This window comes from Chrysochloris asiatica, unplaced genomic scaffold, assembly GCF_000296735.1.
Source record: "Chrysochloris asiatica unplaced genomic scaffold, ChrAsi1.0 scaffold00137, whole genome shotgun sequence".
Classification (NCBI taxonomy): Eukaryota; Metazoa; Chordata; class Mammalia; order Afrosoricida; family Chrysochloridae; genus Chrysochloris; species Chrysochloris asiatica.
This window is the reverse complement of record NW_006408655.1, coordinates 6,851,605-6,864,915: the sequence shown is the minus strand read 5'-3', so window position 1 is coordinate 6,864,915 and position 13,311 is coordinate 6,851,605. Positions and strand designations below refer to the sequence as shown.

The following is a 13,311-nucleotide window of genomic DNA, read 5'->3' as shown; positions in this document are numbered from 1 at the left end:
AAAAGAGGAAGACCCCCAACGAGATGGATCAGGCAGGTGGCATCATTGATGGCGTCAAGTGTGGCAGCGGTGGTGGGGTTGGCCCAGGATCAGACATTGTTTTGTTTTGCTGTGCATGGGGTCGCTATGAGTCGGTTCCGACTCGATGGCACCTGACAACAACAACAACAAAACAGCATAATATAAGTGTGTGAAGATTTAAAACTTAAGAATTGTTGTCTTGTTTCCTTTAAAACTTAGATGATCTATGTATGCTATAATTTTAAATTTTAGTTTAAAAATCTTAAATACCAAGAATTTTAACTAATTGTTGGAGATGTAATAACTCATAGCTACCTTGTGTAGAGTTTCTGAGACTGGAAATCTTTACGGGAGCAGAAAGCCTGATTTTTGCTCCCACTTTTAACTGATTAGATACATAGATAATAATATGTTGTTGTTAAGTGCCGTCGATTCAGTTCCTACCCATAGCGACCCTGTATAGGGTTTCCGGGGAGCAGCTGGTGAGCTTGAACCACTGATCTTGCAGTTCAAATGGCTTTCCTGTCTGGCTCATTAACCCACAGTGCCACACCAGAACTCCAGATAATATATATATATATGTTTCATATTTCAAATATACAACATGTATGATTATATAAGAAATGCACTGTTTTAATCCTCAGTATATGTGGCACGTGGTATAAAGCACTGGACCATAAGGTCCACTCCTTGGAAACCCTGTACAGGGTCGCTGCGAGTCAGAACTGACTCAGTAGCCCTTAACAACAACTCACCAGACCTAGTCTACCTGAAACTTTTTCTCTCAACACACACTTTTTTATACATACTAATGGTACAGATACCACATTCCTATATTCTCTAACACACTGGTTTTCCTTTTCTTTTAAAATGACAGTTTACATAGAACTTCAATATATAAAAGATACAAAAAGCTGAACTTTTTGAGTTATTGCTGAAATAAAGGAAGCTAGAATACCATTCAACCTCTTCCTCAGCCTATGAAGCAAGGCGCCTTATAAAAAACCCTAAAGTTTAAAGCAACAAGTCTACCTTCCTTAGTTTCATACTAATTTCTATACACAAAATATAGGGTGAAAAAAAAACCAAAAACAGTTTTGTTAAGTAAATAAAAGTAAGTCATCAAAATGCAGCAATAACAAAGACAAACAGGAAATCTCATATGATTGTGAGGAAATAGGACTTGGGGATGAGAGGTGTGTAAATGCAGAAGAGAGAAGATTGTTGTAAAAGAAAAAGAATATGTTGTCATCAGAAAAAAAGCAACTGGCCTCCTCTTCCTGTTTTAAAATGTTGATAGTGGTATATACAGCTATGAGCATGCTCCTGAAGAGTATTCACCAGTGATTCTTAGTGGCTTTTTATGCTACTCTTCTGCCAAATCCCCTTGATTTTTAATTTGAATGGCCACAAATAAAAATTAAACTGAAAGTCATAAAGTTGTTAAGTGCCATCTAGTTGGTTCCAACTTACAGAAACCCTGCATAGAATTTTCAAGGAGTGGTGGGTAGCTTTGAACCACTGACCTTGTGTTAGTATACCAACCAGTTAAAGATGGATAGTATATACTTCTTTATTAAATAAGAATGATCATTTACTTAAATTATGAAGTATTTCTTAATTTTTCTGGTAATTTAATATGTTATAAAATAGTATTTCCTAAATGTCATCAATGATTTTTCAGGAGTAGTTTCTTACAGTGTTAACCATTTCAAACTAGTCTTCTTTGTCAAAATTTTAGAACATCCTCTGACAGTGATATGCTGCTTCATATTTAATAGTAGTTTCAGTGGTGTAATTACTCCCACCATGGCTAATTTCAAATTACCAACCTGTACTTGGAGTTGAGAAGAAATGCATAATAATAGCTCACCACTACATAATATTTCAACCATGCAGTTACAATAGATGTAAATATCCTCTCAAGAGAGTAGATAATAAAGAGTAAAATAGTTATGAAGTGATTTATTAAATGTTTTTCAGTTTTTCATAGAGTTAATTGTAGGTAGGAGAGTATCTATATGCCTACAAGGAAAACCAGTTAATAACACTATTATTTAAATGTATACACCAACCACTAAAGCCAGTGATGATTAAATTGAATTATACCAAGTTCTTTGGACTCCTGGTGTGGCGCTGTAGGATCAGCATTGGACTGTGAACCACAAGATCAGCGGGTCTGTGAACCACAAGGTCAGCAGGTCAAACCCACCAGTTGCTCCTTGAAAACCCTATACAGGGTCGTTAATGAGTCAGAATTGACTCAGTGGCACTTAATAACAATAACCAACTTCATTGCAACATTGATCAAATTTACAATCAAAATGTAGTGGTAATTACTGGTGATTGAAAACAAAAAAGATGCATCAGTAGTTGGAAAATATGGCCTTGGTGATAGAAATGATGAATTATAGAATTATGCAGTTACTGTTTTACAACAATATGAAAGACGACTGTATACATGGACCTCACCAGATGAAATGCACAGAAATTAAGTTGACTATATCTGTGGGAAGAGATGATGGAAAAGCTCAATATCATCAGCTAAAAGAAGGCCAGTGCAGACTGTGGAAAAGATCAATTTCTCACATGCAAATTAAGCTGAACCCTGAAAAAAATTAAAACAAGTCCATGACAGCTAAAATATGAGCTTAAACATATCCCACCTGAATTTAGAGTCCATCTCAAGAACAGATTTGATGTATTAGCCACTAGTGACTGAAGGCCAAAAGAGTTGTGGAATAACATCAAGAACATCATATAAGAAGAAAGCAAAAGGTCACTAAAAAAGAAAGAAAGAAAAGACCAAAATGGAAGTCAGAAGAGACTCTGAAACTTGCTGTCTAGTCTAGAGATGCTAAAGCAAATGAAAGAAATGAGGAAATAAAAGAACTGAACAGAAAATTTCAATGGGTAGCTCCAGAAGACAAAGTCAAGTAGTATAATGAAATGTGCAGACCTGGAGTTAAAAAACCAAAGGGAAGAACTACTCAGCGTTTCTCAAGATGAAAGAACTGAAGAAAAGAAAAAAATTCAAGCTTTGATTTGCAATACTAAAATATTCTATGGGTAAAATTTTTGTTGAATGTGAAGATTTTAAAATACTGATGAAGATCAGACTGCAGTATGGATTGCATAAAGAAAATAAAAATCCTCACAATTGGACCAATAAATAATATGATGACAAATGGAGAAAAGAGCGAAGTTGTCAAAGACTTAAGTTTGCTTGAATCCACTTTTCAACACTCATGAAAGCAGCAGTCAAGAAGTCAAGTAACATACATATTCCATTAAGCAAACATGCTGTGCAAGACCTCTTTAAAGTGTTCAAGTATGAAAATGTCAGGTTGAGGACTAAGGTGCATATGACCAAAGTCATGCTATTTTCGATACCATGTGAAAGTGGGACAATGAAAAAGGAATTAATGCATTTGAGTTACAGTGTTGGAGAAGAATAATAAAAGTACCATGGACTGTTAGAAAAACAAACATCTGTATTGGAAGAAATACAGCCAGAATTCTTCTTAGAAGCCAGGATGATGAGACTTGGTTTCTCGTGCTTCATGCATCTTATCAGGAAGGGTCAGTCCTTGGAGAAGGAGGACATCATGCTTGGTAAAGTGGAAGGTCATTGAAAAAGAGGAAGACCCCAACGAGATAGATTGGCACAACAGTCAGCTTAGTGAAACAACAATTGTGAGGATGGTACAATACCGGGTAGTGTTTCATTCTGTTATGCATACACTGTGAGTTGGAACTGAATTGAGCTCTGGTAGCGTAGTGGTTACGAATTGGGCTGTGAACCGCAAGGTCAGCAGTTCGAAACTACCAGCTGTTCCGCGGGAGACAGAGGAGGCGTTCTGCTCCCGTAAAGATTTACAGCCTCGGAAACCCTGTACAGGGTCGCTATGGGTCGGAATCGATTCGACGGCACTTAACAACAACAACAGCAAAACATCAACAACGGAGTCCTGATGTGGGCTGTGGGCTAATACATCAGACTGCAGAGTCATTTGAACTGCAAGGTTGGTGGTTCAAGCTCATCAGCTGCTCCATGGAAACCCTGTACAGCGTCACTGTGGGTCAGAATCGACTCGACGGCACTTAACAACAACAACAAATAATTGGAAGTTTATGGGATTTAATTTTTAGTGATATGTTAACAATTAATTGCAGCTGGCCCACAGTCCATCTGAACTGCTCCTGGGTAAAATTTGGATTGTTTGTCTGTATTAAAACTTTTTAGATAATCTCTACCTTGAGGAAAATATATGCAGTTCTCCCTGTGATACTATTTCTACCATCCCTCAGTGGCTGTACTGCTTCCAAGAATCACTGTAAATAGTTATGTAGATTTTTCTGCTGGTATTTAGGACATATTTAGAGGATATAAATAACAAGCCTGTTTCCTGCTTCTTTTTATCAATTTGTTTCTGTCTGTATTATTATATTACTCTGGAATTATTAATCTCTTATCTTCCTGTGACTTGCCTAACAAGATGACTTAAACTTATCAAAATGGTTGTCTCTCCCATGTTTTAAAAGCAGAACAAAAAGAAAGTCGACATAAGTGCGTCGTTGTATTGGTGAGATTGTTTTGTTTCTAGAGTTTTAGCTACCTAAGACTTCCTAGATTGATTTGTTTTCTTGTTAAGAGCAAGGTTTTCTTTTAATGTAATTAGCTATGGTAGCATAGTGGTTACGAATCGGTATGTGAATCACAAGGTCAGCAGTTCGAAACTACCAGCTGCTCTGCGGGAGAAAGATGAGGCGTTCTGCTCCTGTAAAGTTTAACAGCCTCGGAAACCCTGTGCAGGGTTGCTATAAGTTGGAACCGACTCCACGGTACCTAACAACAACAAGTTTGTTAACAGCTAGTCTTCAGTGAGAGGTCTCAAACTATTATACTAGCAGTCAACTATTTGCATTCATCTTTGATAATATTAGTTTGCCACTGAATATTCTGATCATTCATTAGGTCAAAATTTGTTTGACCTAAATTTTCTAAAATACTTTATTTTTCAAAATAATTTCCTTTTAGCAATAATAGATGTAGAATATTTGCCAGTTCCATAAGGGTAAATCCTGGTGTATAAGATAAGAAGACCCAGTGCTGTAAGATAAGCTCTGGGCTGGTAACTGCAAGGTAGAAGGTTCAAACCCCCTACAGAGTCACTGTAAGTCAAAAACCCCACATAGAGTCACTGTAAGTCAAAACCAACTTCACAGGGCTTAAAACAACAACTAGAAAACTATTTAGTTTGATTAGTGGGCCTTGTATGTTAAAAATGTTTATTACATAAGTAAAGCTTCAGAAGAAATGGATAACTTTCTAAATGTTGTCTCTTTACTTCTTATTGAATGAATAGCAGATGCCTTAGTGAATAAATTATTATATGCAACTGTTAAAAATATACTTCAGGGCTGTCTTTGTTCCATATGAGAGAAAAGGACCAATGATTTGAGAGCTAAAAAAAATTGAGGTACTTGCTTACTTTTTATGTTTTTGGTATTTTTGCTTTATAAAATTCTATTTTTAAGACCATTAAAATTATCTTCTATAAATATTATCTAAATATTTCTATTTTGCAAGATTCTCTTAGAAGTATAAGTTGTTTGATAACACTTCAAAAAATACCAAATCTCAGGTTTTTTTCCAAACTCATAGTAATACTGCAAGTCTTTAACCACCACAAGTCTATGAGAAGTTCACTGTCAGTCACTTTTTTTGGGAAATAGTATCTTTTCCAATGGCCATTCCAAAAAGACATCACTCAGACTGAGGTTTGTCTTCGCTGGTAATCAGAGGATGCCCTCTAATTCTTTCTGAAGTTGTCTCATTTGCTTGTCCTCCTATTCAGGCCAGTGTGGTATCTATAGTCTCTGATCTGAAAAGAGACCCACTGGCAACTCGTCAAGCCAACCATAAGACCTTCTTCACCACAATTAAGCTTCTCTTCATGTACAGATGTGCATACACTTCTCTCTGAAGTCCTACTACCTTCAGAGTGCTGCACACAACAAAAAAATCCCCAAACCTGTCTCTTTGTTGCAGTTTTAGAAACTTGTCACCCTCAAAATTAGCTTGCTTTTACCTTGAACTCTTTCATTTGTATTCAGATTTTCCCCCCACCTTAATTTCTTTGTACACAAGTGTAGCCTAAAGGTTTCAATAGGCATTGGGTAGCTTCAAAGTAGAGCAAACTTTCTTTTACGCAGTAAAAAGTAAACAATATAGCAGTTTTTCATATCCTGCTATATTAGATTCTCAGTGACTTCTCAGAGCAGGAAAAGGAAGAATGGCTTTAGAGCTTTATAGACTAAGATAAAGTAAAAACACAGAATAAGAAAATGTGCCCTTGTGTATGTTATAATAGGTACAAAGATTTGAGATTTGTATGCCAGTGTGTACACATAATATTCATACATATATTCAAAAAAATTAGATTTTAACAAAGCATATATGAGAATTAAATGAAATATATATATATGTAAAAGTGGCGAACATAAATATTTGTTTCATTTTAATGAGATAATTTTCTAAAATAATTAATAGATTTATGCTTAGGATGGTTATTTATCAGCATGGTTTATTCTGCTTATCCCTGCTAACCTTATCTTTAGTGTTATAGTGTCATTCAAAGACTGTCCCTCACACTAACAGCCTTGCAATGATTGTTTGATTTCAGCTTTATAATGATAAATTTATTTTCTCTTTAGAAACTTTCTACAATGGAAACTGCTAAAAATCACTTTAAAGAATGCCCAGATAAAATTGATAATTAAATCTGTAAAGTGGATCTTTTATTAAGCCTGAATATCTTACAATTAATGTCTACTACCATACCACCTGCTCTCTTCTGCCTTGAATCTATGTTGCTTTGAAATTTGAGAATGCTTTGTACTTCATAACAACTCATATGCTGCTTGTTCTAGTCAGACATCATATTACTGATGAGCTTAATACTATATCCTGTGGGTTGTTTTCCTGTATCGCTAAATGAACCACTTCTGGCTTAGGTGGATTATGATGTTATATAAAGCAGATACTTAAATAAATTAGCTTCTCCCTCAGGGAAAATATCATAGTAATAAGCCAATCATAGTATATTAAATACTTTCCAGAAGTCAAATTTTAATAATATTTAAAATGTATTTAAAATTTATAACTGCATTAAAAAAACAACAACTAAGATCCATGTTTGCATCTGATCTTTCATTTATAATATAAGGTATTTTCCCTGTATTCTGTAGTGTAGGGTTTTGTTTTTGTATTTTATATTGATTACCCTGGTGTGGTTCAGTAGGATAAACACTTGGACCACAAGTTCAGTTTGAACTGCAAGGTTGGCATTTCAAACTCACTAGCCATTCCATGGAAACCCTATACTGGGTTGCTGTGAGTCAGAACCGACTCGATGGCACTTAGCAACAACAATTTAACACACTCTTCATCTATTCATCTTAATTGTTAAGAAAGAAACTGAGTTATAATTCTTGTGTTGTAATTTTCTAGTCTTCTCTGCTTGACTGTAGACAACATGATGGTTGAGTTCATGCCTCTTTTTATTTTGTATCCATTGTAATATTTATCTAAAGAGTAAAATGAGTTGTTGAATTTAACTAACCTTACCAATTTATATCACTCAGTCATTCAGTAATAATTCTTTCTTGTCCTTTGTGGTTTATCTTTCAAAAGACAATCTTATTTCCATTATTTTAAACTTCTTGGAACTATTTAACCATATTCACAAGGATAATATGTATAGCTCTAAATTACTTTGATACTGGACTTGATTAAACTTGCTGTTCTAATAAAACATTTTCTATAATGACTGTCTTTTAAGAAGAGATATTTTAACATAACAATATAATCTTTACTTAGGAAATAACTACTTCCCTTACCTAAATACAATATTCAGAAAACCGTAGTATACTTCCTAATGCCAGTTTATTATCAGACCACTCATATGAATGTGATCAGTTTTTTCTTTCCTGTTGTTTATCTATACATTAAGGCAAATGATATACAAAATATTTTTAATTAATATGCCATGAAAAATCATTTTCTCATGACCTGAAGGTATTCAAAGACGAGAGAGTGAATTCTTGGAAGAAAGACTGAGGAAAATGATAAGGACCAGGCATTTCAAAGCATGTTCAAAATAAAATGTTAAACCACTGTGTCTAGATTCTAGAATATGGTGAGAATATTATATAAGACTGGAAAGAGGTAGGAAACAAAATGTTGAAATTTTGAATGCCAGATTTGTGAGCTCTGAATGCCAGATTAAGAGCTTAGATTTTATTTTTTATGCAGTGGTTAGTTTTTGAGCTGGAAAAAGTTGGGTATTGGCATGTTGTTTTCTGTTTCATAAGGATGACTCTAGGAGCAATAGACTTAAGACTAAAGAGTGGAAAGGAAAGACTTACAGAAAGAATACAGAAATAAATCCATGTTTACCTTAATAGCTAATTAATAAATGATTGAGCCTAGACTCAAATGGTCTGTCTGATTCTAAAACCACTACACTATCCTCCGTCTACTCTGTAAGTATATTGTATTCTAATTTTGTATTTGTTTATGAGGAGAGAGAACTGTGTCTTTCATTTCTGCATTCCTGTGTTTTACTCTACTACCTAAAAAAATATTGGGTACTTCATTAGTTCAATAAATATTTATTGATCACCTATAAGGTGCTTGGTAAAAGCATGCAATTATGTTCAGTAAGGGTATGCAATGACAAATTAAAACCAAATCTTTCATTTCTAATGGAAATTACAGTTATTTTGAGGAAATAAGAGACTAAATGAATAGTCCTTTGATCAACTCTTATGAGTAAGATAAAATTGTGATATGGACTGTGAAGGAAAAGTGTTGGGTGCTAGAAATGTATACAGTAGAAATACCCTACTTAATCTGAGAGACTTCCACTAGAAAGCAACATTTCAGGCATAAGGATGAATGGAAAGCAACTAGACAAAAACTAGAGATAATGTCAATAGTATTCTTGGTAAAAGGAAATAGCGTGTACAAAATATTGGTGAGGTTGAACAATTAGATAAGAGTCCATATGGCTAGAGCACAAATAGCAAGGGGTATTTATGATGTAAGATGAGCCAAGCAAGAATTATACTTTGAGACTTCCAGCAAGATGATAGACTAGGCAGACACATTACATGGACCCTGTACAACAAAGACATTGTTGTTGTTAAGTGCTGGTGCGCTTGAACTGCCGATATTGAAGTTCAAACTGACTTTTCAGTCCAGCACATTAACCCACAGTGCCACACCAGGACAAAAACAGATACAGGTGAAAATCCCACCACTCTGAACTTCAGAAGAAAGATTAGAGAAGTGGATGGGGTGGTTGCTAGGAGGAGAGGCCGAGCAGGGACAGCCAGAGAGGGAGATTGGCAGGTAAATGGTTGACCTGTCACAACTAGACCATCTTGTGAGTAGCACTGGCAATGGAGGGAGATCTGGCAGAACAGATTCACATGGGCAACAGAAAAGGTGCACTTTCTTCTTTTTCCCCACGTTCCCCTAGTGACCAGAAGTTTGGCTTGCACCCACCCTCATCCACCCCCAGCACAGAACCTGCTCCTCAGTAGTTCAGAGCTGCATAATTGGGAGCCATGCAAGTATGAGGTGGGTGCCTGTTTCACAGCTTTGCTGTGCCATTTTGGTGCCTGGATTCAGGTGTGGTTAGTTCCAGACATACAAAATGTGCAGAGTCACCAGACCAGCATTTAACCATTCACCCTGCCTCCAGATTCCCTGTGTTCCTAATAGACACTGAAACCAACTCCTTCAAGGGCCCCTATGAACTCCTTCCAGATTGAGTGCCCTGAGCATAGATAACACTGAGACCAATAGGAATTCCATCTAGGGCCAGGATCTCTGCTTTCACATCTCTTCCACAACCACCTCATGAGTTCCTTGAATTGCAGTAGCCCTCCAGATATTTCTTGCCTCCAAGTCCAACAATTGCATGATTTGTTTTTGCAAATGCAACAACCCCAGAATGCCCCAGAGACAACAGACAATTTTAACTCACATGAAGAAACAGTAGAGAATGGCCCAAACAAATGATCAAGATAAAGAGCCAGCAAATGTTTCTGAGGGAAAAAAAGGTAATGGAACTAATTGTAAAAGCATTCAGAAGAATGATCATTAGGCATCTTTAAAGGATCAAGGAAAGCAAGGAGAACACAATAAAAACTTCAGAAGAATTCAGGAAAACACTAAAAAACAGGAAAAATAAATATGAATTTTGAAACAATAAAAAACCTGCTATTAGGAATCCAGAAGATTAATACTGAAATCTCAGAAATGGATAATATATTGGATAGACAAAGGAGTAGATGTGAAGCAATGAAAGCCTGAATTAGTGAGCCTAAAGAGAAATCTCTCAATACTAGTATGCGAGAAGAACAATCAGAAAAAAGAATGAAAAAATCCAAAAAAAGCCTAAGAGTTATTCGGGATACCATGAAAAAGAACAATTTACAGGTGATTGGAATTCCAGAACAGAAGGAGACAAGCACAGAGAAAACTGTCCAGGAGTTCTTAGAAGGAAATGTCCATAACATCATGAAAGACGAGAAGATAAGCATACAAAAAGCTGAATGAACCTCAAATAGGATAGATCCCAAAAGAAACTCACTAAGATATGTCATAATCAAACTCTACAAAATCAAAGCAAGGAAAGAATCCTAAGAGCAGCTTGGGAAAAATGAAAAGTTACCTACAAAGGCGAACCAGTAAGACTAAACTCTGATTTCTCAACAGAAACCATGCAGACAAGAAAGTAATGGAATGACATATACAAAACTCTGAAAGAGAAAGATTGCCAACCAAGAATCATATACCCAGCAAAGCTGTTCCTCAAATATAATGATGAAATTAAGACATTTCCTGATAAACAGAAATTAAAGGAATTTGTCATTATCGGACCAACTTTATAAAAAATACTAAAGAGTATTCTTTGGACTGAGAGCCAATAACAGCATACTACAACCTGAAATTACCATACATGACAACACCATCCAGAACTCAGTCTAAATATAGTTGTATTTAAAGTAAAGTAAACCTACAAGACTGAAAATAGGGAACCAGCAGTATCAGTATATCATGAAGTCAACTACAAAGCAAAAAAAGGGAATAGTGTAGATACAAAACTTCCAAATGGCAAGGAAATCAAGTAGATTTCAATATAAAACAAACTGTTTTAAGCAGGGAGAAAATTAATGAATTACAGGCTAACCTCAAAATAAGATTCCTGCACATCAACATAAAAAAAAGAAAAATCAGAAAGATTTAGTAAACACAACAGAAAATGAAAATGACAAGAAAACCCATAAACAAAATGAATTCAGCATAAAATTATGTGGAACAAATAATCCAACAGCACCACAAAAAACACAACAGAAAAAATTATAGCAATCAATTCATACCTATCGATAATTACACTGAATGTAAATGGATTAAATGCACTAATCACAAAACTGAAAGAACAGGATCCTTCAATATGTCTACAAGAGACATATCAAAAAGGAGACAGCCTAAATATCCATCAACAGAGAATGGTTGAAGTCTGATACATACACAAAATGAAATACTATAAAACATTGAAGAATAATGGCGAATCTCTGAAACACCTCATCAACATGGTTGAACCTAGAGGACACTTTTGCTGAATGAAATGACAAACATTGTATGAGACCAATGTTGTAAAAATTTAAAAAAAAAAAAAAAAAGATTGATAAAAGCAACCGTCTATAATGGTTATAGGGGTGGGGAAGGAGAAGTGGGGCAGGGAAAATTATTCATGAGCCCAAGGTTTGTTGTTAAGTGCCATCGAGTCAATTCCGACTCATAGCAACCCTGTACAGGGTTTCCAAGGCTGTAAATCTTGACGGGAGTAGAAAGCCTCATCTTTCCCGCGTAATGGCTGGTAGTTTCAAACTGCTGACCTTAAGGTTCACAGCCTGATTCACATGTCAATATGGGTGACGGGCCAGGCAGTATACAACAAGAGGGAAGTTAACAGGAAAGATGATTGTGAGAGACACAGGGAGGAATGCAATAGTTAAAGTGAATAGAGATAAATGCTGTTAAATTGTTGGTATGTGGAGGGAGGGAGGGGATTGTAACCATCTAATTAAGCAAAGTATATAATTTGTTGAATATAAAACTGATGATGTGCTCTGTAAATCTTCACTCAATTCACAATAAAAGTTTAAAAGAAAAAATAATTATACTCTGAGAGGTCCCATAGGGTAAGCGCTGGACTGCTAACCACAAGATAAGCTGTTCAAGCTCACTAATCGCTCAGTGGGAGAAGGATGAGGCTTTTTGCTCCTGTAAAGGTTTACATCCTTGGAAACCCTATCCTAAATCAGAAGGAAATTATGGTGTCATATGCGGTCCAGTCGGTTCCTACTCATATGGTTCCTGTATAGGGTTTCCGACAGTGGCTGATGGGTTTGAGCTGCCGATCCTTGCTTATCCTGCAGGACTATCCCAAAAAAATGGCTTGTTAAAGTTGCATTGTGAAAATGTTGCAACATTATGAGAGTGGATTGGAGCAGGATAATAGTGGGTGTTAGAAAATACGCTAGGATGCTTATAGAGGATGATGTTCTGGTCCAAGGTGGTAGAAATCAATATGGACAGAGCATAGAACATTGAGGGGGATTGAAGATGAAGAAAGATAAATTACTAAGGCAAATTGAGTACTGGGCAAAAAGGTAAAACTTTTTCAAACAAAGAATGATCACCTATATCAAATGCTATTAGATGGCTATATTACAATTTGTTTATCCGTTCGTCTGTTAACGGATACTCGTGCAGTTTTCACGTTTTGGCTGTTGTGAATAGTGTTATTACGAATATATGTGTTCATGTATTTGCTTCAGCACCTGTTTTCAATTCTCTGGGTGTGTACCTAGACATGGAATTGCTGTTTCACTTTTTAGCAACCAAATTAGGATAATTCTGGTTCACTTTTCAGCAACCAGATTAAACTCTATAGACAGCAGAGGAACCAGTTTTACATTTCCAATAGTAATATACAGGGTTTCTTCCTATACTCACCAATACTTGGTATTTTCTGGTTTTGGTTTTTTGTTTGTTTGTTTGTTTTAGCTATCCAGTGGCTATTGCATTGGGTAAATCTGCTAGAAAAGAACTCTTTAAAGTGTTAAAAAGTAAAGTTGTGGGAGAGCAAACAAGATGGTGGATCGGGTGGATGTATAGCAGAGAGCTCCGCCAACAACAACACA

At 35.8% G+C, this 13,311-nt stretch overlaps 1 protein-coding gene across 1 annotated transcript in view; it reads left to right on the top strand.

Moving 5' to 3' along the window:
- Positions 1-13,311, top strand: part of DNAJC1 (DnaJ (Hsp40) homolog, subfamily C, member 1) — a 295,976-nt gene that overhangs the window by 189,925 nt on the left and 92,740 nt on the right. The gene's annotated exons all lie outside the window — the stretch shown is intronic.